This window comes from Thunnus thynnus, chromosome 9, assembly GCF_963924715.1.
Source record: "Thunnus thynnus chromosome 9, fThuThy2.1, whole genome shotgun sequence".
NCBI lineage: Eukaryota > Metazoa > Chordata > Actinopteri > Scombriformes > Scombridae > Thunnus > Thunnus thynnus.
Genome location: NC_089525.1, coordinates 26844077 through 26870276, shown reverse-complemented (window position 1 = coordinate 26870276; position 26200 = coordinate 26844077). Strand labels below are relative to the sequence as shown.

The following is a 26200-nucleotide window of genomic DNA, read 5'->3' as shown; positions in this document are numbered from 1 at the left end:
GGTTGAAGACATTAGCTGCCAACATATCACATGACAGCAACATGCTTTTTCTTTTAATCTTTTAATTTTTAACTAATTGCTGAGGTTACATAATGAAGCACAACCAAAAATAAGGTGTAGATAGACCACATCTGTTAAAATTGAGATCACAGATCTAATGAGAAGCCAGATGTAGATTTCTTATAGTGAGTCAGTTGTTATGATCTGTGGTGTGAGTGGACTCAAATGCAGAACAGGAGACGGTTAGTATAGTATATGAAAAAAAGGGAAGTGGATGAAGCAGGTGAGCAGGTGGGGGAATGGCATGGCGATGGTGGGGGTCCAGAGTTGATCCAACAGGAGTATACTGAGGTGGGTCAGAAGGAGTTAGCACAGTGAGTGGTGTGAGCAGCAGGCTGATCGGGGGGCAGGCAGAGGTAATCAGGTCATGATGATGCTGAGAGCAGAGGAGAATTAATGTTAATACACGAGGCATAGAACATGAGGAAATAACTCAGAATTGCACTAGACTAGACTGAATGGCTGAGAGCTTGAGACTACCGATGTAGCTGACTGAACAATCTGGTGAAGAGTGGCTGTCGATGTGTCTGGCTGATGAGATGACGGATGACAGGTGTGCTGATTAGAGCAGGTGCTGTGAATCAGGAGTAATCAGGGAGAAGCCAGAGGAAGGAGGAGCCATGCCTGCCACTCACTCACACACACACACACACACACACACACACACACACACACACACACACACACACACGTTGTCATAGGTCACTTTTGGGGACTTAACATAGACTTACATTCATTTCCTGGAGACTTACCCTTACCCTAACCTTAACCACAGAACCAAAAATCAATGTTTTACCAATTTTGGACATGGCTTTTGTCCCCAATTGGACAAGCCGTCCACAGTTAACTTGCTTCAAGTCAGAAATTGTGTTTTCCCTTGGAAACACAAGGGACACACCAGAGGCACAGCCAGGGTCATGACATCAGTTACGTCAAATGCTTTTTTTAAAAATTTCCACAAGAAATGTTTTATAATGCTGCAATACTTTCCCTTCTAGTCAATAGCTCTGCTCCTCTTGGCAGTAATTCACAAGCATGTGATATCCACTTTTCGAAAATATCTGCAGCTGGCAGACAAAGCCTTCATTTCACACCAAAATAACAGGTCACAAGAGTCAAATGATCCTCCTTAACTCCTTAAGCCACTTTTCTAAGTAGTCATCAGACTCAACCAGAAATGATTTATGAATACAGTTAGGGTTGTATGTGTATATAGACACCCAATATAAAAAGACACCATGTAGGTTTTGTTTACACTCAGAGTAGGTGATTTCTCCTTCTTGAAATGACCTGAGATAGTTTTTGGGTGGAATGAAAACCTGCGATTAAGAATAACATACAATTATACTAAATATTACCATACTAAACACTGTGCATGTGCCCCAGAGTTTCTGTACATGTACTACGTGTAGGGTGTGTTGTAATGTGAGTATTTTCCATTTTGAATCCTGTAGACTCAACCGGTGCTTTTCCCAGTGACCATCCACCAGCCATCTCTTATGGAAAGAATCCAAGCAAACAAATTTGGACCAAAAAGACAGAAAAGGGCAAAAAAACAACTCTTACAGTGTAAACCCTGCTAACAAAAGCCACTTTGTTAAACTGACAGTATACTCCTCTATTAAACACGACCCTGTACAGTCACTGTCTGATGGTGTAAATAGCCTGAAGAGAGAGGCACCAAACATTCCTCACCTACCCCATTCCTGTCTCGTCTATCTGGGGTCAAAATTGTCCCGGCAGCAGTACTTTGAACTTGGCCAGGCCTCACTCATGAGCTATAGAAAGATCTTAAGTCATACAGAAACATTTACTGTATATTCCATATCAGGGACAAAAAATCATGGCAAAGAAGATGGAGAAGATATATAGAAGATACTGTTGCTATTAAATCTATGAAAATACTGGAACTGGTTTGATCTGTTTTATCATAAAATATAATCATTTTAGGATTTGACAATTTTGCTTTTGTGAAGCACTTTGAAATGTGGGTTTTGAAAAGTGCAATGTAAATAATGATGATTATAATTATTATTCCTTGTTTGCAGTTAGTTTAAGTCACTCACAGACTGCTACATCTTACGTGTCTTCGATGATTTTTCAAAACAAACATACTGTATGTTGTTGCAACTGTGGTTATTAGCAGTGGTTTTGTTTTCACATACTAAGACAACAGTTAAAGTAATAAAGTTGTCCTGCCATGCTGGTCTTTATGATGGAGATACTATTTTGGCCAGGTGCTGCATAGAGGAGAGGCCATGTGGATGAAATGAGCACTGGAAGACCTTTGTCAGAGCACAGCTCTCTTTAGAACTTAAAAAGGCCATAAATCTAAACTTACCAGTCACTAGCGGTGTCTTGTAAACTGCCCTGCGACAATGACTCAGCTAATTTCAAAGGAAATGTTGCTAACAGAAGAATGTGACGACTTATAATGGTATGTGGTGGAGATACAGAGCAACTTTTAATGAGGAAAAAGGTCAGATTTTATTTTCCACTGTTTAAGCTGCTTTCAAATAAATGAATTAAGTGTAGACCGAGAGAAAGAAATAAAATATCATTACTATCTTCAGGTCACAGTGACTTTGAGCATTGCAGCTGAGCCGGGATTAAAGCTGTTTCTCTTCAGTAAAATATATTGTAATTTGCTCTGGATCAGATATATCTGTCATATAAATCCACTGGGTGGAACTTTGGTCTAAAACTGATCAAACTGGTGCCTTATTATATTCAGATTAATTGTTAACATACATAATTTCCCAATGTAATTCTGATAAATAAATTGAGCTTGAATGTTATTGCAACCTTATTTACTATATACAGCACTTAAATGTATGATGACAATAAAAAAAGCAAACTACATACTGCTACATAAATCGTGTCATAATTAACAGCTGGCCAAGAATGATAATTCTTGGTTACACAAACCTGGTGCTGGAAACATTATGCAAAAGAAACATTTCCTTTTGATCTAGGCTCTTGAGTCAATATCCTTTTGATCTTGACTCTTTGAAAAACATTTTGTATTTTTCTAGTCAACAGCACACAGAGACTTGTTATGGACAGTACTTCACAGAGTAGAGAACCCTTTTGAAATATGATGGAATAACTTACACTTCCTATCTAAAAGACATGCTTCCACTTCATATGTCTTGAGATCACCTCTTCAGCCTGCGTGAAGGAGGAAGAGGAAAGAATGTGGCACCACTGTGGCTGAGGCAATGCGCCAAACAAAATCTTCCATGGTGAATGTTACCCATTCCTGTAGGAATCCAAACAGGAACAGCCTGGCCTGGGCTGAGCAGGCACATAGAGTGCGCCAAAAAGGAAATGAGTGAGACCAGCCTCAGGGTGTGGCGGGTTCAGACTAGTGGTCATGCCCAGTAGCCTCTGGTCTCACTGCCATTACAAGCCAAGAAAATCATGAACAAGCAGATACTTAGTGTATGTATTAAAAGCTTTTCACATCTTTTCATGACATGTTTTCTTATCTGTCTGCTTCCAGTTGCTGTCATTTTGTTCCTTTCAGTCAATGGCAAGGAGCCAACCCTTTACTATGTGGTAATTTTGGGTAAGAGGGTCTGTTCTCAATCAATTTGAGCAGCAATGAGGATTCTGCTGGATAAAACTAATGCCCCAACACAAACATGTAACCTTTGCAATGTCTATGCAATGTCTATTCAAGTTTTTTTTTGTTTGTTTGTTTTTCTTAGATTGATGATGACATCATTGCTGCATTGCTCTTATCATTTTGTGGGTCTTTTATTTCAATTCAGTTTATGTGTACTTTTATTTCATTTATTCATAATTTTCTTTTTATTCTTAATTTGGTGGAGGTCCATTTTTTAAGCCTATATGGCGTCTTTATCTCTCTAGTCATAACTGTCTTATCTCTGTTTTCTGTTTTTATGTATTTTTATGCAGAGTAAAAATGCTCTGTACATCTTAGCACTGTCATTGTTGATAGATGTTTTAATGTATCATTTGGTTTTTGTAAGTTACCATGCTGTGCGTACAACAAGCTGGTCCAAACAAATTGACCCAAGTTGGATTAATAAAGTTGTTTGTATTGCATTGTATTGTAAAATTTAAATACGATACTATACTATACTATACTATATAATGCTATACGAAAAGCTGTAAACCTACAAGAACTCTTAAAAGTTTCAATGCACAAAGATGAGGTTGGGCCTGCCTCAGCTGCAGGTTTGACATGAGGGTATCAGCAGAGCCAAAGAAGAGTCAGGTTATAAACCTGTCTATACACCTGTATTGATATGATAATCAGATGATTCCCATCAGGTAGAACAAAGAATAGAAGCATAGGGAAACTGCCAGTCAAGCTTTGTCAAAAAGAGGAAAAAAATAAACCTTCAAGCAGTTTAACCTCTGTCTTTCTTTACATGTTATGTACAATGTTTTATTCAAAATAGTAGAAATATAGTGGAAATATGAATTTAGAAATAAGACTTTGCAGTAGGGGAACAGTAGTGTACAGTGCTTTATTAAAAAGAACAGCCTTCTACAGTATGGGCACAAATATGCCTCATAAACACAGGAAAACAGTGCCACCTACTGTAGAGAAATCCAAATGGAAAATCTAAGTTAAAAGATATCACAGTGTTTTCCATACAGCACTGTTTGTTTGTCTAAACCTTAATCTTCAACACAGTTTTATTATCATTATTTCATGCAGATGAAGTGGCAGACTCAAAATATCATCTTCCACACTGATAGTGATTGTGGAGCTTAAATTATCCTCCTGCCAAATTAGATATGTATATCAACACGTGCCTCTAATGTTGCTGCATACCTCTGAGCCCATAAGTCATAAGGAAAATGAGCTTGTCTCTGGCATGTGGTAGAGTAAATTGATCTTCTCCGATCAGTCATCACAGGAATGTCCCCGTGGAAGCTGAACAAACTCAGAGGAGCTGCCTCAGTAAAAGCACGGATTCACTGAGGTGAGTTTGGTGGCAGAACTAGAGCTCTGAGGATGATGTAGTGTTATTTTAAGAGAGCTACCATGCTTCCCTCTAGTGGCTGAATGAGTGAAGTGCAAAGCACACAAATGTTCAGAGGTAATGACAAAACTGTATATCACTGACAACACCTGAGAAATATTTATTCAGGCTTTCTTTTCTTTTTCTTCTTTTATTTATCATGAGGAATTTATTCATAGAGAGGCATTGGTTTACAATAATGATTAATCTATATTATCTACTTACAAGCTTAATTAGAGCAAATTCGGCAATGTTTGTGGTGGGGTGAAAAAGACCAACAAGTATAAAAAAGTCACATTCTTTTGATAAACTGATTATACCTTAAATACAAATATATCAGATCATGTTGGCAGTGAACATTTTAATTTTTAAAGCAACATTTTAACCTTCTCTAGAAAGTTTGATATATCATGACTACTAAAATAAAATCAGGTAGTGTGGCTCTAACATAGCATAAAGTAGCTACACAGAGGGGGAAAATTTTATTGTGAAGTGCTAACTACTAATGTTCCCTTTGCTTTGGCTTCTCTGCTCATCATGGTCCTTCTGTTTACAAATATAAAATAAATCATGAACAGTTTCATCCCATATACATTTTCGTGATCTCACTCTATTGTACAGAAAGAATCAAAAGCTAGATTAAGAACAAAAAATAAGAAATGCTGGTAAATAAAGTATAGATTATTTGGTTTCGTAGATGAAGCTGTTGTTTTTGGAATCTTTTGGAATACAAAGTCACACAGGCTGTGAGTGAGATGGCCTCGTATCGGAGAACTCGGACCTCACTGTCAGAGAGAAGGCACACGATCGAGATGAAGGTTGGGCCTCTCCAGGCTGCCGTTGTCTTCATTGTGGTTCATCTCTGGGCTGTGGCTGTGCTCATCTGTGCTCTCTGGAGATTCATTGAGATAATTTTCACATATCTCCTCATCCTCCTGCTCCTCTTTGATGAAAGCTTGTGGAGGGGACTGCGTCGCACTGCTGTCACTTTGGTATTCGGATCCATCGGCAAGGGCTCCATTCATCTGCTCCTGGAGAACATGAGGCAGGGAGTGTAATGGGATGCTGCCCATAGTGGCTGCGTTGTAGAAGGAGTTGTTGCAGTCCACGCCACCACTCTGGGGAGCAGACTCAGCAAAAAGCTCTGACGGTTCTGAGAGTTCTTCAGCAGAGATCCATTACCAGCAGTCTTTTGGGGCCTTCTCCTGTGGAATTCAATCTCATGTACCGTCCACACAGCGCCCTTCACATTTTCCAAATGTACAAAGAATTTATGGTTGCTGAGATTATGTCTGACAGCATTCTTCCAAGTTGCTGCATAGTGCCTGAAATATGCAAAGTTTCTTGTGAACCAGTTGTAGATTTCATTTAATGTCAGCTGATTGTGAGGTGACTCAAATATTGCCTGTCTTATGAGAGAAGCATATGCAAATGGGGGACTAACTTCTGTGCTCATGCAGAACTCCTTATTATCAATTCTATCTTGGCTCACAGACTGGCTATACTGCCTCCATACAGGGGATCCAGTGAACATGCTGTTGGGAGTGAGGACTGAAGGGGATTCAGACAGCAGCATCAGGGGTGTGGATGGTGCTATGGCGCTCTGAGACAGGCTCATAGGAGGAGGGCCTTTGGGCAATGTTGCCAAAGGCCCAGGCTTTGTCTTCCACACCCGCCCTCTCTTTGGTCTCAGTCAATGAGCTTACAGGTCCAATTCCGATGTCCACTCTCACAGACTCATTGACTTTGTCCGCAAGGGTTTAGGGCTGTCCCACTATCAAATCATCAAGTGCACAGAGAAGGGTCTAGCTGTAGTCTTGCAGACTCAGCATTAAATACGGGTTTACCAGGAGAAGTCCAGAAGCGCTGAACATTACATTAACGAGGATTTAAGATACATAAAAACACATGAAATCTGAAGAATTACACATCTAGTTTATTCATCAACCATTTCTTTTAACTTTTGCTTAATCATGCTGTTTTGACAAAAACGAGTGAATTGATTATTTGATAATTAGCCTACCTCTCATCCACTCTGTAAGGCAAGATTCTGGAAGACGTTCAAATCAGGCAGTCGGTCCCTTACTTGACTGTCGTGCACATGGTTATTTTATGGGTTGGCTAGTTTTACACTTTGTTTAATGTATTATGTGCTTTATGAGTGAGTGGTTTTATTAATTAATTTTATTAATATTTTTATCTTTTTCTGTTTTTCTTAAAGTGAGCTCACTACGACTCTGTTCATCTTAAACTTTTGCGTCAGACGGAGTATCATACGCCAATGTATCAACCCTGGAAGGTTGTGCAGGAAGGCACTGAGGTTGGGGAGGGATGGACTAAAGTGCTGTTAAAAGAAAATAAAATCTTTAAAAAGACATTTTCTGTATTGGCCTTACATTACACAAACTGAATGTTCTTAAGGCCACGAAATGGTATTGTACCTTGTATGATACAGTACCTTGAACATCAAGTCAATACCTTGTATTGTAAGTATTTGATCCTGAGTGTCTACTGAAATAAAGACTGGAGAAATAACTGCAGTGTGATTTTTAGCATTGGTGTCTATTTGCACCAAATCACTTTAGTGATGGAGTGGGTCTTGTACTTGTGGGATTGTGTCCATAGCAACCGCCTTTGTGGGAAGTTGTGTCTCAGACATGTGTGTACATACATGCATCCCTGCACATGCTCACCCACATCCCCTCTCATGCAATGTGAAGAAGTGTTAAATCTAATTCTCTAACTGCTCAAACAGGTGTATACTGTAGATTAACTCACTTACTAGAGTGAAAAAATATCTGCATAGTGCTGAAAAAGCAAAGACATACACACAAGAAGCCGGGATTAGAAAAATAAACATCTTCGTTTATATAAGATGTTTCCATAGTGCAAACATTTCTTAAGTGAAAATCAGAGAATCCTCTGTGTCTTACTAAAATCTAACCCACTACTTAAAAGGCCACTCTAGCAATTTAGTATTGCACTTATTGTACTTCCATAAATCAAGGGGAATCACAAGAGTAAGATAAAAAAGAATGATCAATATCTATGCAGCTATGGTAGATGTATACTGACTTTTAGTCCTTAGTATGGGTAAAACTCCAAAAATGCTGGATCCTATATTTCCCATAATGCAATCAATAGAATCTTCTTCTGCCTGGGTTGTGGAGTTTGTTGTTCAAACTCCACAACCCAGTTTGTAACAATGGGCTTATAAATTAGTACTTTCCAAGCACACATCTCAGGCTGAATAGTATTCCTCCTGATCAGTAAGAGAAATTAATGTGTAGAATCTGTGTAGTGCCCCTTTCAGTACTGATCTCAGGTGTAATTGGTTAGGTTATCACTTAGCTCATGATCAATATCTTGCGTAATCCTTTATCCAGATCCACACAGAAATCCCATTTGAGTGCTGAGTGTGTCAACATTAGCAGGCATAAATCACACTGAAAAGTAAAATCTGTAGTTCTGATTATTTACATATAAAGTCAGGTTCTTTTTCAGCTCCCCTTCCTGTATGACCTGCAAAAGCACGTTAGTACATAAAGTAACACAAACTAAACCAGCTGATACAATTTCATAGAATCTGTATATGCCTCTATTTTATATTTTGAGACATTTTATAATAAATAATGCAAAGATTGTTATGATACTGTATTGGGCCCTAAAGGCTTCTAAGTAACATATCCACAACTTTGCAGTAATTTACTGTCTACGTTCCTCTGTCTTTATAGTCTTTATAGTCCATGTATGAATCTGTGTGCATCATTTTGCAGTGTGCAGTATAGAAACCTTATAGCAACAGTTTTCATTATATTTTCATACCAAAGAAAGTGACCATAACCAGGATCCACATACATTAGTTTAACTGTATTAAAATCTGTCTCTAAAACATGAACATGCCGGTGGATGACTTTAGCCAAAATGCCCTTATGGTTTCAATTACTGTAGCAAAGCTGGAACTAGTGGGCAAACACAGTCTCCAATGCTTGCAGTGCCATGTTTTACAGAGTTAAACAGGGCCACCATGAACACCATGTGATGAAAAATGCATCGTTTACACCACAGAGTGTCTTCTCTCTTGTCTCGCTGTTCATGCGGTTTTTTGACACGATGCCTTCTCTTTTGGGAGTTGAGAAACTAGAAATACCTCGACCTCCTTGTGTCAAACCCCTCCCGCCTCAAAGGGTGAAGCTCTCTGGTGGCCTAGCTGACAGTGACAAACTGACAATGGCTGAATGCTCCACTTCACATCTCTAACCTTTTTTTTTTTTTTTTTTTGAAAATGCATCTTTTTTTTCCAGCTCTCTGTTTAGCTGGCAAGAGAAAGGACAAAGGTTGACTGAGAAAATAACTTTTAGCCCTCCAAAGACTTTTTTTTTCGTGAAGACACATGGGTTAATATGGCAGACATGTAACAGGTAGTATTTTGCTCAAGGACATAGCAGGGCTCACTTGGCTCCCCTGCTATAAGCCTACAACAAAGCAAAAATTAAATTGAAGCTAAAATTGACATTTAAGGATAAAGATGCTGTTGGTCTTATTAGATTCTGGAGTTTATGGAATTTCAACAGTGTATTTGTTTCAGCCAGGCTAGTGGCTTGTACCTAGGGATGGAAAATTGAAGATAAAATAATTTCTCACCCTGTTAGACCTGACTTTTGGTACTCTGAATCTCTGTCTAGAAGGAAAAAAGCTCAAACTCTCCATACAGAGGATGAAGAGGACACTCTAAAATGACTCGGATCAGACATTTTAACACTAATCATTTTACTCACTACTGTGACTAGTGTCACTACTATAACACCTGTCGAGAGATTATCAAACCAAGTAGAAATAGAAGAGGTAATAACTGACTCTGTCATGGAAGTGTAGAGGAATGTCATGAGTTTTCCACACACCCCAGTCCTGTTTAGCATCTTAAAGAAGTGCAGTCGTACTTCGCTGTAACATTATCATTGAAGAATGTTGGGAGATTTTTGTAGCATGAAAGCAATTCAATTACTTGTTGCTTAGTGACACTCTGAATAAGCAAAGTGATTCCTTCTAAAATCAAAACACACATGTCTTTAGTTTTGGTTACATTCAGTTTTATAAAACAGTCATCACACTGCTGAACAAAATCATCAACCACTGGACCTTGACCAGAATCACTCCCATGTGACAGGCTCACAATGACTGAATCATCTACAAACTTTTCAATGTGTCTGTCATGACGGGAAAATGTACAGTCATCAGTGTGCAAAAGGTGATAGGACACAGCCCTGAGGTGATAATGCTGCAAAAATCTAAAATTCATCCAACCATGCTCAGGTTCATGTTAAAATTAGACCATAATTTCGCAACTTAATTGTAGTTCTGGATTGAGTTAAAAACTGAAGAGAAATCTAAAAACAATAGGGAGGCATGTGTATGAGGAGCATGGTGTTTAAGAATAAGGTTGGGCTGTCAACAACCTTCGAATGGATTGCAATGACATTCGGCCACCAGCAGATCAAAGGTTTCACCCATAAGTATCTCAACATCTACTGGATGAATTGACAGGAAATTTAGTAGACGTTCATTGTTCCAGACAATATACAAATGACTTTAGTGATATTGTGACTTTTCCTCTAGCGCCACCATGAGGTTGATTGACACTTTCGCATTTGTAAATCTGCAGTGCAGTGTCTGCCACTCATCGTGTGTTCATTTATTTTTGCTGTGCATGTCTACCTATACCAGTTTCCCCAATTAGTTCTTCTAAAAACCTTTGATGTCATCCTCCTTTCAGTTCTTGAAGGAGACTACAGTATATCCAGCAATGAAATCCCCTCATCTGACTTTGGGGATGTCAGGTAGTTTTCTATAGCAGCATGAGTTCAAAATAGGTGTGAGATAATGAGACAGGACACAAGTTGGCACACTGCTATTACCACTTCACACTGACGGTTTGACATAAATGCCTCATTTCAGGAACTGGGGGGAAATGCAAAATATGCACCCATGAATAGCAGTTTTGATCCTGTGTAATTAATTACTCCATATCAGGCTTGAGATGTGTCTTGACCTGCTAGCTGATTTTAAAAAAGCACACTTGTGTGTTTATGTGTGCGGCCCAAGGGAGAAATTTAAATTCTCAGACACTGCACCACGGGATGATAAAAGTATATTTACTTCCATGCTACAGCTAAAATGTCCCCATACTGTTTGATAAGATTTTTAATATCTAAAATAAACCTTGTGGGTACATACTACAAAATCTCATCTTTAAGCATGACATGTACACGTGGCTTTTATCTTAAGTGCCCAGATTTGTCAGAACTGTCATGACAATCTTGTGTCATTCACTAGAGAATATTTTAAGCGTGGTAACAGAGCAGATGGGCTGAGCCATTGGTGCCATGATGGAAGACACCATTAAGAAAAACTCCTATCTGCACAACAAGATATAACAATAAAAAAAAGGAAAGCTGACATGATTGGCTGGTTAGGCTCCTTGAGATGTCTCCAACTCAAGGGCACAAACTGAAAGCACTAGAAACATTGGTACAGAAACCAGTGTGTCATTGCGTGTGTTTTTGACATTACTGCCAATTCAATTGCATGTGGGTTTAATCCTCAAATAGATATGAAAAATCTTCCAAAAAATCTAATTTGAATAGCAATTTGGAATAGAGCTCAACTTGAAATGAAAACTCATTTAGAGGGAGCACGTACTTCAATTCATACAGGGAGGCGAATGTCCATTTAATAGAATACTTGTTGTAAAATGTGATTTATTTTTCTCCTTTTGAGGGCAGCTATATTTCAAGTGACATCTCAAGAAAACGTAATTAATGCTGAATTATGGCACTACAGATTTCATGGCATCCAAGAGAAAAAGGTCCAGGGGGAACTAGGACTGCCGGTAATTTAGCTTGTCTATCAAAGCGCTTTCATCACCTCCCTCTCACCAGCATCCTGCTGCTCCGCTGAGGATAGAAGCTGGCGCTGATGAATGAGATGAAATAACATTTGGACAGTACAAAGTTGGCAGCAGGGTCTTTCCTCTCTTCGCTCGTCCTTGGGGACTGGAGAGAACAATAAATGGTGACTGAGAGAAAGAGGGAGAATGCCAGGGAGAAAGGAGGAAAAGGAAGAATTGCAATACTACGCTAATCTTTCAGAGAGGAGGACAAAGAGGAAACAGAGAGTGAGAGAAACCACTGAGACAGACAGAAAATGCAAGAGAAAATGAAGGACAGGAAGGAAAGAGTCACATAGACATTTACATCATTAACAAGCAATAGCTGCTAGTGGGATAGTCTTTGCAAGTTGTGTGCAATTAAATGTTGAACCCACAGAACTGTATTTTGAAATTAAACTGGAGATCTCAAAGTTGCATACCAAACATTTATAAAATTATGCACAAGACATCTAAAATATTTCCATTTGATAGCTATAAAAGCAGTCTTAGGTTTGAATATGTCACTCAGTGTAAACATACAGCTTCAATGAGGAACTATATACTGTCAGATAATGTGGAATATGATGATTTTAGCAACATTAAAGCAATTTAAAGGGAAATGAAAGGGGAGAAACTGAGCTCTTTACCCCGCCCCCACCACAGGCTGGATACCATGATAGAAAATCAAAGACACAGAGTAATGGGGAGACAAAAGGATGTGCCTACAGAAATGGTGACAAAGTACACAGAATCAAAGAAAAAGAACAAAGGAGAAAAGAAAAAGACAAAGACATATAAAGACACACATGAAAAGGAGGGAAGACAGAAAAGAGAAGAAGAAAGATGTCATAGCTTTGAGGATTAAACATGACACAGGGCAGGGCTAAATCCTTGGATTTGTGAGGGGAACATCCATCATGTACCAGTCAGAATGAGATTGCTTCCTCCCACCTGCAGCACAGCAAACATCATATCATGTTTCATTTACAAGCCACAGACCCACTGAGATTCTGTGCATCCAAAATTCTCACGCAGGTTAAGATGGATATAGTTTCATGTCTACATTTCTGTGATAACATCTCTCATAATTAAAATTGTGCAAAAAATCACCCCTATATAAATCCACTGTCACCCTATAAATACATCCTTACATTGGAGAAAAAAAAAGCTATCAGTAAGGTTGGAAATTTCAATATTTCTCTTATCTCATAAAAAGACCAAAAGCAACATTGAATTGATCCTTATTATTTTATTCCTCTGTGCCATAGAGTTCCATTGTAAAAAAACAAAAAAAGAAAACAAACAAACAAACAAAAAAACACATCAGTGAGTCACACTGTTGCAGTGGCTGACATGTTCCTTCATCACCATGTAGTTTATTTTGAGTCAATCCCACTCACATCATGCTGCTGTTGTATTAATCCGCAGGTAGAAATAGTCCCAACCAAAAACACTATTTACTCCTGTTTGAGTAATGTTTGCTAAAAACTAGTGTCCAACTTGTTTCAGGAAATTATTTAGCCTTCAGACTTATTTAGAAATGAAACAATATATTTGTGACCCATTTTTAAATATTTACATTTTCAGTAGAAATTAAGGGGAAATTATCTCATGTTGCAAGTCACAGCTTGCATGTTGCAAATTTGGTGAAATGGGCCCCAGTTCTATTACATAATTAAAAAAACAAACAAAAAAAAGAAACCAAACACGTAATGATGTGACAATTCTATGGTTAAGGTTTAGAGAGGTTTAGACATAAAATAACTTAGTTTGAGCTAAAATAATGTTTTTTTTAAAAAGCACAATGTTGTCAGTCAACGATTTCCTGTGTCTGATCTAATGTTGACCCATCCATCCATCCGCCCCAAATCCCTCTGTACAGGGACTAATAAAAGGGACAATAACGTTGTCTGATCTCTTCCTTTGCTCAACTCATAACTACTACGGCCTCTAGAGGGCTCTGTCACTTGTACGTTAATGTATGTAATTTGGGTGCACATGTTGAAACGACTGATCATCTCGTCTTGGAAGTTGTAAAGTATTAAGAGACGGACCAGCTAATACGTTGTTGTTTTTGTTTTTTCGTGGGATTTGTAAATAAAAAAAAAATATTACCAGCCTTGTCCTTTAAAATGGGGATTTGTATTGTAGGATGTATGACACAACTTGCTGCATAATTCCCCCTGCTGATGTATTACTCAATATAATGAACTGAAAAAAAAAAGAGATACTCAATAGATGATGTGCAGTGGTGTGATGTTTTTCATTACGACTTTTTCGGTCATCGTTATAATCTCTTTTTGATATTAATTCATTATTTTGTGGCTGTGTAAACACTTGGGTACATTTCTGTTTTCAGTTTTTGTTTATTTTAACTTAAAGACCAAAATAAAAATTGATTAAGTACAGACATCCAAATCTAAGGTGAACTATGGTCATTAATATAATTATTTTCAAAATTAGATAACAGGCAATGCTTACAGCTCAGACAAATGGATTTACTTATAACCATTCTATGTATTTTACTCCTGTGAAAAATGTCAAAAACATTAAGCATAACCCCTCTCACACTTTATTGTTTTTCCAGCTGCAGTTTTATTGATGCTCCATTTCAGCAAGTGTCACATCATCAGGTCTGTTGGAGGAGAAAAAAGGATCCAGATATAATGAGTCATCTACCAAATACGTACCTCAGAGGAACAGTTTGTGCTGCATGAAGCACACCGTGTCAACCACCAGCTGTTAATGCATTAAATATCACCCACTAAAGAAGTCTATATAAAGTGAGTGAAAAGAGCTGAGAAAAAAATAATGTGGAGAGAGGAGCTATGGAAGGGAGGACAGACAGACTGTGTGAGGCAAAAATGGGGGATAGGGGATAAAAATAGGGAGAGGAAAAACACCAAAATTGGAGGCTGAATGGACAAAAGGGAGGGAATAAGAAGAAGGATACACCCCATCGCAAACTGCCCGAGATAAAGAAAGCAAGCCATTTAGAGAAAATTGACAAATGTAATGCCACAAAAGTCATATATAAACTGGAAGATGTGCCAGAAAGATTGAGTTATTTTTGCTTCTATTACTGGTAACGTTTACTCCACCAGGTTGTGCTGTTGCTCTTCAATCCCATTCAGTGAGGAAACAGTCTTAACCTTATGTGAGTGGGAGGTGGAGGAGGGGGAGGAGGAGGAATGGTTCACACACTAATTTTCAAAGATTTACATAGTCTGTGAATCTGAAAAATACACCTCAGAGGGGAGGTTACAGGTCACAGCCGCAATTAAAACCAGACAGCAGCCAGCAGATGACAGCAATAGATCTGCTAATAGAGTCAATATGTGAGCATGGACAATCCCTAACAAAGCAGTGAATGCTTGAAAGAGGAATATAATATAGAGTGATTGCATGCCGTGGATGCATGGCACTATAATATAATATAACCAAATATGAGAGTCCGATGACTCTAAATTTGCATTGTTTCATAAACTGAAGTATCTTTGCAAGTTTAAAACCACCTATTAGTCTCATAAAGGATGTTTCCACTGCATGACTCACCATAATGTGAATTCAAATGCTAAAAGCTGTGGATTGCATCAAAGTTTAATTTGTCTAACAGAACAACAAGTCTGATTTGACAAGCTCACCCAGATTACTAATTTATTATACAGCATAAAACTACTGCCACTCCCAAAACACTCAAAACTGAAAACCTATTAGTTCCCAGCAACCAACTGGCTCAGAGTATAATACAGTATAATATTATCAATGATTAAAGGATGAATTCAAAATGACGATGACAGAGGAGACACGTAAAGCCCAGGACAAACCCAGCTTGCTAATTACATCTTGTGATGTTACATCAGACCATCTCGGTCTCCTTTTCTGTCTGCACTCAGACACACCTTGCTATATTTGTGAACATCATGTGCTTAGCATAGGTCGAGTCATTTAAAGACCGTGCTTCTTGCTGGATTGAATCTGTACAGAATGATAATGAAAGAACATAGGCCTGTGTGTTACCTACAGTATGGTGAGTATAATAGTGGGTAGACTTAATTCTTGGGGGAAAAAACAGCTGTTTGTGATGCATTTGTGTGTACATTTTGATGTCTAGTGGTGTCTTATTTCTGCAGATAGCTGGTTAAATACAAACAACATGATACAAAAGACATACCTTATGCAGCTACAGTGGATGTATTTTTCATCTATCTAGAACATTTACAGTAAATGGGAATGATTTTGGCGTCACTCCCTCAGAATCCAATAAATAAAAACTTCTATCTAGATTAATCATTTGCGTTGACGTTTGACAGTCCTGCAGGAAATAATCCATCAGAGAATAATATTCTTCCACCATCTTCTGCATCACCTTGCTCTGAAGCAGCAACTATTGCTCTTATTCCTGCTCTCGCCGCCTACACATGAATTTTACTGTAGCTGAATACAAGTCTAGCATGTTCTCCGGAGGTTGTTGAAAAGCTTTGTGGGAAATTGGTAGACAAGACAGGTTGAAGGAATTTGATTAAATAATGTAAATTACATTTATATATTAATATATTTATACTTAACAAATGACAATCGGTCATTCTTTATATTAGACTCAATATACAGTATACATTATTTATTATAGGATCGCATTGGTCACCTTATAGGTATTTGGCAATAACATATATATATATATATATATATATTCTCTTATGTATCGGGTCCTGTGGGAGATTCATTCACCAACTGTTTACCTATACAAAGGCTATTTTTGTTCCCATATTTCTCTGTAAAGGAACAGTTCAGTATTTTGGGATATATGCTTTTATGCTGTTTTCCATAAGTCTGATCTGATGTCTTTATGTTGAATATGGAGTTGGAGCCGGGAGACTTTCAAGGAAAATACAAGAGTAATCATGTATTTTAATGAATGTTATAATAGAAATACATATTAAATGTTTCTGCTGTATATTTTAGATTAAGTAATTTGTGCTCATCTCCATAAGTGACTGCAGACTTTTAGAGAGTGGTGTAAATGTTAATATAGGGCAAAAATCTAATGCAGTGTTTTTCTGGATGTCTGAATCTGCACCAAGCATCACAGTTAAGTGTAATAAGTCACCTCTATTGGTGGAAAAAAAAAAGACGAATGGTGCTATTGCATTAAAAATGTACCTGAAAAAATTTAATCAGTAGAAATGACCATAGAAATTATTGGCTATTGGCAAACATTTCAATACTGTGCATCCCTAATTTATACTATGTCATGCTGTGCTACCACTTAACGCTGATTATACTGCTTCACGCTGTGCAAAGTACTTAATTTAGCATATCCAAAAACCAATTTATGGGTAAAACAAAGCCCCTTGGTGTTGTACGTCACAGATGAACCTGGATAGTGATCTGCTGGCTACCTCCAGACTCACACAGAGAAGTGGAGAAGGTTGCTACACAACACAGGAACCATGCTGAGCTTTCCTGCAATGCACACACACACACACATGCACACAAACACACACACAGAAAAGTGTAGAAAAACACACAACAAGATGGAGCACACGCTGTCCTCATAGACTCCGACATCTATGCTTGCTGCCATCCCATAATATTACCACGGCTGGATACAATGAGACCCACTACCACCTACGTCCAACAGCATGGGCTGAGGACATGGGTAACTGAATCAAGGTGTAGAGAGAGTAGAGAGTTGTGGTCTCCAGGGACAGAGAGCTGATACAATCAACTCCTCCTGTCAATCTCCTGCCTCTACATGCCCTACTTGGAGGTCAGTGAGTGGACTGGCTGAGAAATGGTTGCTTTACTCAAGCATGATTCTGATTACATTAACTCCCACTGTTACACACTCCCCCCACAAGACATGTCACTCCCACTGGAGAAGGAATTAGACCGGAGAGAGAGAGAGAGAGAGAGAGAGAGAGAGAGAGAGAGAGAGAGAGAGAGAGAGAGACAGAGAGAGAGAAAATGAAGCAGAAATATGGAACCAAAAGTGACAAGAGAGACAGAGATAGAGACACAGAGAAGCTTAATCATTTTAAGGATAAACTGTTTGAGCTACTCAGCCACATTCTCTGCAACTGCTGCTCCACCAGACATGCCCAGTCAAAGACAGTCAGTGGACCAATCAGTACAGAATAATTTGACGTTTCTGAAGGAAGTTGTAGGAAACACCGGAACCGAATCTGCTCCTTAAGTGATTTAATTACAGATGCCACTAAATATTGAAGTTGCAGTTGGAAAACTTTGGAAGTTTCAGTTCTAAGTGGCAGCTCAAGAGGAATTAAACATTTAAACTTCAATACTCAGAAACTCTGACATCAGTCACAACTATGCAGCATGCGCTTGTTCACCAGCCCGACTTGTCTGCGATGCTTTACACTGAGGAATGCCAAAAGGATGAAAGAGGCTAAAAATCTAATGATGTTGAGTCGAATCTTTTCTATATAGAGCGTTCTGCTCGCTGCTGTTTGGAGGGCAAGTTTTCAGGTTTTAATTTGCTCTTCTTTGTAGGGTTATCACAATCTGTAACTAATGAATTCAAATTTTAATTAAAAGGGATGAGATACAGTTCTCCTTTGCAGAACTACTGAGTGATTTACACTGACAGGATGGGTGTACTTTTTCAAAGAAACATTTTAAGCTCCATTTATTGTTACGGTACATGTAACTTTCATAACGCCACAGGGAAACTTGTGTAACACTTGTAGACTTTAAACCATGGACATAAAGATGGACATAGGGAGGTGTGACATCACCCATACTTTTGCATTGGAGCCAGTTTGAGTTGCAGAGTTGCAGAGTTGCAGTCAGCGCCGACTTTTCCATTCGGAGCCAGGATCTTCCAAATAAAGAGAGCAGGGTGTTGCCTTTCACACTCTGCTACCAAAACGAATGCTAGCTTCCTGGGAATACCAAGCGGTGCACACTTGGGCTAATGTTAGCTACATGCTAAACCTGCAAAGCTGATTTATTTCCCACTTCAGTGCTGCAGAAACAAGCTGTGAACATGACACTGACAAATTATCATATTTTTAAGTTTATACAGTGACCTTGTTTGCAAACAGTTACCTATTAACACATCAAACAGATACAGAGCAACATTAACATTCATTTGGAGTTGTGTTTGTGTAGCTGCAGCTGAAAATGAAGATGAGAGTGGTGTGGCAAAGTGTGTATGATGTCTGTGTCTTTAGATTTGACTGAGTTATGGCTATAAGAGGAAGGAATGTGATGTTTGTGGTAGGTTATATCCAAATCGGTTGACAGATTGTGGGAGATAAGGAGAATATTACTGTGATATTTTTTTATATCTTTTTGGAATTGCATCTGTGCATGTCCGAATAATGTATTCATATTTGCCAGCGAAAGATCTAAATATTTCCCTCAGGAGTTGGTGGAGAGCAAAACTGTGCTAAACGCAGAGTAAATATTTTACTTACATTTTGCCAGGTGGAAACAAATATGACTCCAAAGCAATGCTTATGTTACTCTGTATCTGCTGGATGTGTAAATAGGCAACTGTTTGGGAAAGTGCGCCATATCAACTTAAAAGGTGATAATATGTCAGTGCTGTGTACAGTTTGTTTCTGATGCCCCCAAGTGGCCAAAAAAGTTCTAGATATTTTTCTACTTTGTGAATTTTACTTTTAATTTAGTATTTTCTGCTTTTTGTGGACATGTTGACTTTGGAGGCATTTCATGTCAATGAACAACTTCACTGTGGACTTTGGTCATGATGATTACCCTGTGAACTCATTAATATAACAAAATTACACATTATATGTCAGTCAGATTATTACTTGCTTTCATCCTGAAGAAGGCAAGATGTGCCAAAACGCTGATTCATAGAATTTAAGATTAAACATGTGCATCAGAGTTATAAATGTATGGCTTTCTCTTCACTCCAAAGATCATGGCCGGTGTCTCGGGGTGGCATTTTGCTTTAAGACAGCTAAATACATGATTCATTTTCAACTGAGAACATTATTCAAATGTTCTATGGTGTGGGTGCCAGCAAAATCAGTTAAAGTCCTAATTATATGCTGGGATCTGTCTCCCAGCCCACTCTGTTCTTACATCAGCAGCAGTGAGAAATGCTGCTGCAGCCAGGAAATGAGAGGAAAATGTAGTGAGCAACAACATCTTTCCCAGCAGATTTATGTTGTCGATTTCTTGTTTTTTGTTGTGTACGTCTTACTTTCTTCCTTTGCACTATAGAAGTTCAGAGATTACTATAGTGTGTCATTTTTTACCGGTATGCACTTCAGCCTCATACTTTGCAATGAAGAGCTATGAAAAATCCTTGTGTTTTGATGTATTTTCCTCTTTGACAATGAAAAGAAAATCAAAAGGAAAGTCAACAGCAACAGATTTCAACAACGGCTTTGTTGAGATCCTTTTATTATGTCTATGGTGGCAATGCTAGTGCTCTGCCAAGGCTTTCTGAGTGAATCTTCTATAATTAAAAGTCCCTTTTTAACAAGAGGTCTTTAATGCAATGCCATTAGGCCCTGCCACCCACTCTGCACATGGTAAATACTGAATGTTCCTGCTTGTTTGCTCTTCTGTGGGAACCCTGGTTTCATCATTTCGTAAAAGATGTTTTCTCTCTCCTCTTTCCTGTAACAAAGGCTGCATTCACCCCCACTGTCTACATTGTCCTTACTTATTTGGCTTTCCTTGAAGCCTCTGCAACCTTGAAGCCACATGTCTCTCCTTTGTGTTATTTAACTTCAAATACAGAACTTGAATGCTTCTACATCTTTGATTTTTCACACCTATTTATTAGACTGTTGACACAAGATACTATTTTTTCATGTATAGTCCACATGCCTATGCCTCATTTTATTTTGCTATCCAGTTGCAGTTAGCCTCAGGAACTTTATGACCCAGACGCTATCCTTTGCCTATGATTCATCTTCATTGAAGAAAACATCATGTAAATAAGTAAAAAAAACTACTCATAATCATAGTCATAGCTAGTTTTAGGAAAAGCTCACAGCTCACATATTAAAGTCCCAGTGCTAACTTTATGACAGCTGGTGTGCCAGCAGTTCCTTTGCATCCCACCTGCCATGGTGTGACGCCAAGCCAAAGATCAGATTTCCACTGTCGCCCCGGTGCATCCAAGAGAGAATGAGATTCAATTAAAGCTTAATATTGGCCCTCTGAGGAACTCCTAGCAGGTGTACACAGCAGATGAGTGCTTGAGCCAGTTAATGTCATGTATCACACACACACACACACACACACACACACACACACAGACACCCTCTGCGTCAAAGCTGTAAATTAAAAGTCACGGATTTCAAAATTAAACTTTGCCCATGCAAAGTGAATGGCTAAAATAGAAACTGAAAAGCTGCTTCAATATCAAAAAAGAATGAAAAAAAAAATCATTGTCACGCCTCTTTGGGTAAGTCTTGAACCAAAGCGAGTCAAAGACAAAGTTGAACATTGCTGACAGTTAACTGTTTTTCTGGGAGTTGTTCAATGTCACGGAGGTCTTATCGTCTTCTCTTGTTTAAATGCAACAATATAAGACGGTGACAGATGATGAGTGAATGCATGCATGGCTGCATATTCTGCTTGGATGGAACAACTTTAAATGTCAGTTTGGATCAGCACCTTTGTGCTCTTTCATTAAATGGCAAAAGACTCTCTGCAGGGCACTGTGCTGTGCAAACACACTATTGTTAGATTATTTTTTTATGCCCTGACAAAGATATATCGAACATATAAACATGCTTGTATCATGCAATATGATGGGCAGTTGATAAAGGGATGATCAGAACTGAACTATTTTTCCTTACATAGATTAACCATTAACTCTAGCTAGAACTAACCAACATAACTCTATAATGAACTGTCAGATTAGCCTCCTCTAGCTCAATCACTGAATGTCTCTGCGATCAGCATTTTTACTCAAAGATACAGAAATGCACTTTCTCCAGTGCTTACATTTACATACTTTAACTACTGTTAACAATTTTCCTCAACTTTGACTTCAAAATCCAATGAATTTCATCATCAATTTGAACTTTTTTTTTTTCTGCCAGGCCAGATATTAAAGATGATCAGATTTCTTTGATAATAAAATTTCCCCCAAAATGAAAGATTATGTAATGTGTCACATATTATTGTTTTATGGTCTGGTTTGTTGTCCTGTCAATATAGGCAAAATGCATATCATTGTTTTCTGATCTGCCATTGCTGTGTATCGTTTAGACTTGGTTATGGTTAGGGAAAGATCATGGCCATGATTAAAACACTTATAGTTGGTTCAGAATGTGAACGGCGGCCTCCTGTGTCCAAGTCACACTCTTTTTTAAGAGCATCCAAAGCAGACCTTCCTCTCAGGCTGTGTACAAAGCCTGCCTACTTGGATTGGCAGACTATAACCCCAAACCACAGCATTAACTTCAACTTAAACCATCTTTAAAGCCATATAAGTGTCTATAAAACCATCTAAAGCATTTGATTCGTAGAGGTTGTTGAGGGCAGACACAGCCTTGCAGAGACACCTGCCTGGAAAGGTCAGTTCAGTGGAGAAACAACAATAACAAAAAATGTTGGTTGCTATGGTTGATGTTAGGAGTCAAGAATGGGAGATCAGTCTTAAATTTTACCAGCAGAATGTAAGACTCAAAAAAAAACAAAAAAACAAAAAAAAAAAAAAAAAGAAGCAAAAGATATGATTAGCAATGGAAGGCATTGAAGAACAATAAAAAAAAATAATAAAAAAAACAAAACAAAAAAAAAAACAATGAGTTTGCTTAAATTACTTTTTTCCATTGGATAGGTAGCTAATTACAATAATTTTAATTACAAATCAGTCCCTTTAATAATTTTGAACCAGTAGGTGTCACTATGGTCAAAGCAGGGTGTCATATTGGCTGTTATAGATGCGGGGACTACACTTCTGGGAAAATGCATGATGAAATTACATAATGTTCATTTATCTCTGACCAAACAAGTACTCAAGCCTGCTGAACCACAAGGATGTGTTTCCATACACTCAATAAATACCTTTACTACACACACCCACAGACTTTTGGACAATTGTATATCTCTGGCAGAATCAAAACACTCACAAAAGATGTTTTTTTTTTCTTCTCCTCTGCAGCATAAAACAATCTGGGCAGCCATTGTTAGCACAAATACCTTAAACATAAAACAGCCTGAAAAATCCTCCCCCTTCCAAAATCTCATCTCTTTTCATTGCCTCCAACAGTGAGCACACAATGAACCTGAGCTTAAACCACACAGGAAGATCATCTAGGGCTAAATATTGCTTTTGTATTGGACAACTCCATTAACCATAATCCCCTTTGGCGTACCACAGGTGAATCCAACACACAACTGCAATTGAGGAGGAATTAGGCTTCATGTTGAGGGTTTGCAGCCTGATGTCAGGAGAGGGGACAAGAAGTTGCTGGTGAATTTTGAAAGAGGGTGAGAGGAAGGTGGAAGATATTAGCTGGATGTTAGCTGGAGTTAAATGATTCATGAATGAAAAATGTGACTTAGCACCTGCATGAAATGAAAGACTTTACAAGATGCATTCTTAATGCTCCAATACCAAACTTATTCAGGCGTCTACATTTGGGCATACTCATCCAGATTCTGGAAGAGTTTAAGATGAACATGGAAAATTATGCATGAAAGCATAATGTCAGCTTAATATTCCAAAAGTTACTTTGAAGAATATTTGGAGCCTGGGAAGATTTCAGAGAAGGTTTGAACATTAAGAGAAAACCTAATTGCTATTTTTATGCAGATCTGAGAGATGTCAAGGGCTTTTTTTCCTTCTCTATCCCTGAAGATTTGGCCATACAAATTAATGTATGTAAATCTGCAACTGAGATATTTAAGACCAAACATCTGTTCTCAAGTAAACATAGGTGAAAAGGGGATGTCATCTTCTCTCAGTCATGTAATACATCCACGATTTAGCTATTAATCTAAGAAAGGAAACATACAGTAAGCTGATATGCCTAGAACAAATGAGTCCCAAAAAGAAGTGCAACAAAAATATATTTTCTTTTGTTTTTCTTTTGATTTGATACATATATGTTTAATTCCAGTAGTGAATAAAAGACTAAAATCCTTCTAAATGTATGACTAACATCAAGTAAGATAAAGAGCAATGCATCTTTTTTAAATCCTGTTTTTACAGCTCCTTATTCTATGCACTACAGGTTGCAGCTGAATGTTTCTGGTTTAGCTTGAAGCAGGCATCTGTTCCTTAGACTTACTGAGCCAAATTAGACAGCAAAAAGACAATTCATCTGCTGGTGATTCATCATTATGTCTCCATAACAACCGTAGTATTTATGTAATGCTGTAATTGTCAAATGTTCAATATAAATAGGGTTTTATAATTTGGTCTTGATGCCTGGGTATATTTCTCAGTAACTGGGACATCTTGCCTATATTTAACTTTATTTTTTTCTACAAATGGGTTCATCTGCTGAAACCTTGCCAGACGGTTTCTCTACAAAAGGCCCCAGCCTGCCTACTCCAGAAATTAACTTAGAAAAACAATCTATATGGGCTTGATGGTGTGAAAGTCGGTGTATTAAAGCAGATGATTGTGTTGATATACTGTTGTTTTAATAAGCAACTTCAGTGTTTCATAAAAAGTAAAGAGCCTCCTTGAGGTTGTAAAAACATTGGAATATGTACTTGGAAACTCTTAATTTGATTCATGTTACACACAGTATATCAGGGGAAACTTAAGAATGAGCATTCATCTTCTATGGTGGATTTAGTTCATTATATGACTCAGAATACTAAAGGAACACTACACTCTTTTCTCTTTTCTCGAAAAACAAAGTAGACTAGACCAGCTATATATTGCACCAAACATAAGGTGAATGAGCAAACACAACAACAAATTACATCATGATAACTGATGTTAACAGATGTGAAACCAATATGCAGTAATTTCCTCAACAGCAATGTGATGTGTATGAACACTGAGCGATGTTTTGTCGTGAAACATAAACTCCAATGTGTTTCAATGCTGTATTAAATTTTTGGCCACTATGGGGCAGAAAAACAACAGGAAAACAAGCTGACACATAGCTACTTAGCCTTCACCATCACCATCACCAGCTTACAAAGTTGTTATGGCTTACAGGTTAGCAAACACTCACCAATTTACTCTTCCAGCAGATCCAGATCAGCATTAGCATTCATTTGAAGTCTTGTTTCTGGCCACCTGACAAATGTAAGTACAATATTTACCCTCCTTTTAGCTCTGTTTTGTTCTCCACCTGCCCTATATATGCCTTTTAGTTGCTAGATAGTCATCTTTCAAAGCGGGTTTATCAAAGCTTGTTTGCTGAGAACAGTCATCATAGTAAATGTGAAAATTTTAAATAAATAAAATCGTAAAATTAAAATGAGCACAAAGAAGCTAAAAACCTATGTGCTCTGAGCTACAGAAATAGGTGTTAACTCTCCATGTATTTGGCAACATTAATGATCCATTTACATCACTACAGTAATTTGATCCAGTGTTAATATCAACAAAATTACAGTCTACATAGCTAGCACTGCTGCTTTGAGCTTAATGCTAACATCAGCATGTTAACATGCTTACAATGACAATGCTAACATACTGATGTTAAGCAAGTATATAACCATGTTCACCATCTTAGCTTAACTTGTTAATTAGCACTTAATATACGTCATTGGTTTTACAGGTATTTATAGTCATAAACTAATTGAACAAGTTGAAATGTTGACTTGATGATGACACTAGATGGGATCACCAAAATGATTACAATTAATCCTGAGGGGCAAGTAAATTTCCAAACTTCATGGCAAGCTATCCAGTGATTGCTGAAAATTTTCAAAAATTGAAAAAAACTTTTGTGCCAGTTCATTTGAGATATTTCACAGGAAGTGAAAACTTTGTCCTGCTGGTTCAACGAAAGAAAAAATGATCACCAAAGTCTGTAGGATTTATTCTCCAGGGACCATCGATGTCTGCCAATAGTTAATAAGATATTTCAGTCTGGATCAAAAGTGTTGGACCAACTGACCAACCAGCAATGCCATCCCAAGAGCCACACTGCGAGCTTGGCTAAAAATGTTAAGTTTCAAAGGAAAGTCTGCCTTAAGTTAATCTTATACTATTAATTTACCCTACATTCTAGAATTCTATGGATTTATTTTTTTAACTGTAGGTATTAAT

General features: G+C 37.9%; 1 long non-coding RNA gene and 1 pseudogene across 1 annotated transcript; both read right to left on the bottom strand.

The window, feature by feature from the left end:
- Positions 1-42: 42 nt before the first annotated feature.
- On the bottom strand, positions 43-3806 carry LOC137189824 (uncharacterized). Its single transcript, XR_010929752.1, has 2 exons — positions 541-3806; positions 43-436 (listed from the first exon to the last, which is right to left on the bottom strand). It is a non-coding gene; the product is annotated as an uncharacterized lncRNA (long non-coding RNA).
- Positions 3807-4543: 737 nt separating this feature from the next.
- LOC137188702 (forkhead box protein P1-B pseudogene) lies at positions 4544-7722 on the bottom strand (annotated as a pseudogene).
- Between the last annotated feature and the right edge of the window lie 18478 nt (positions 7723-26200).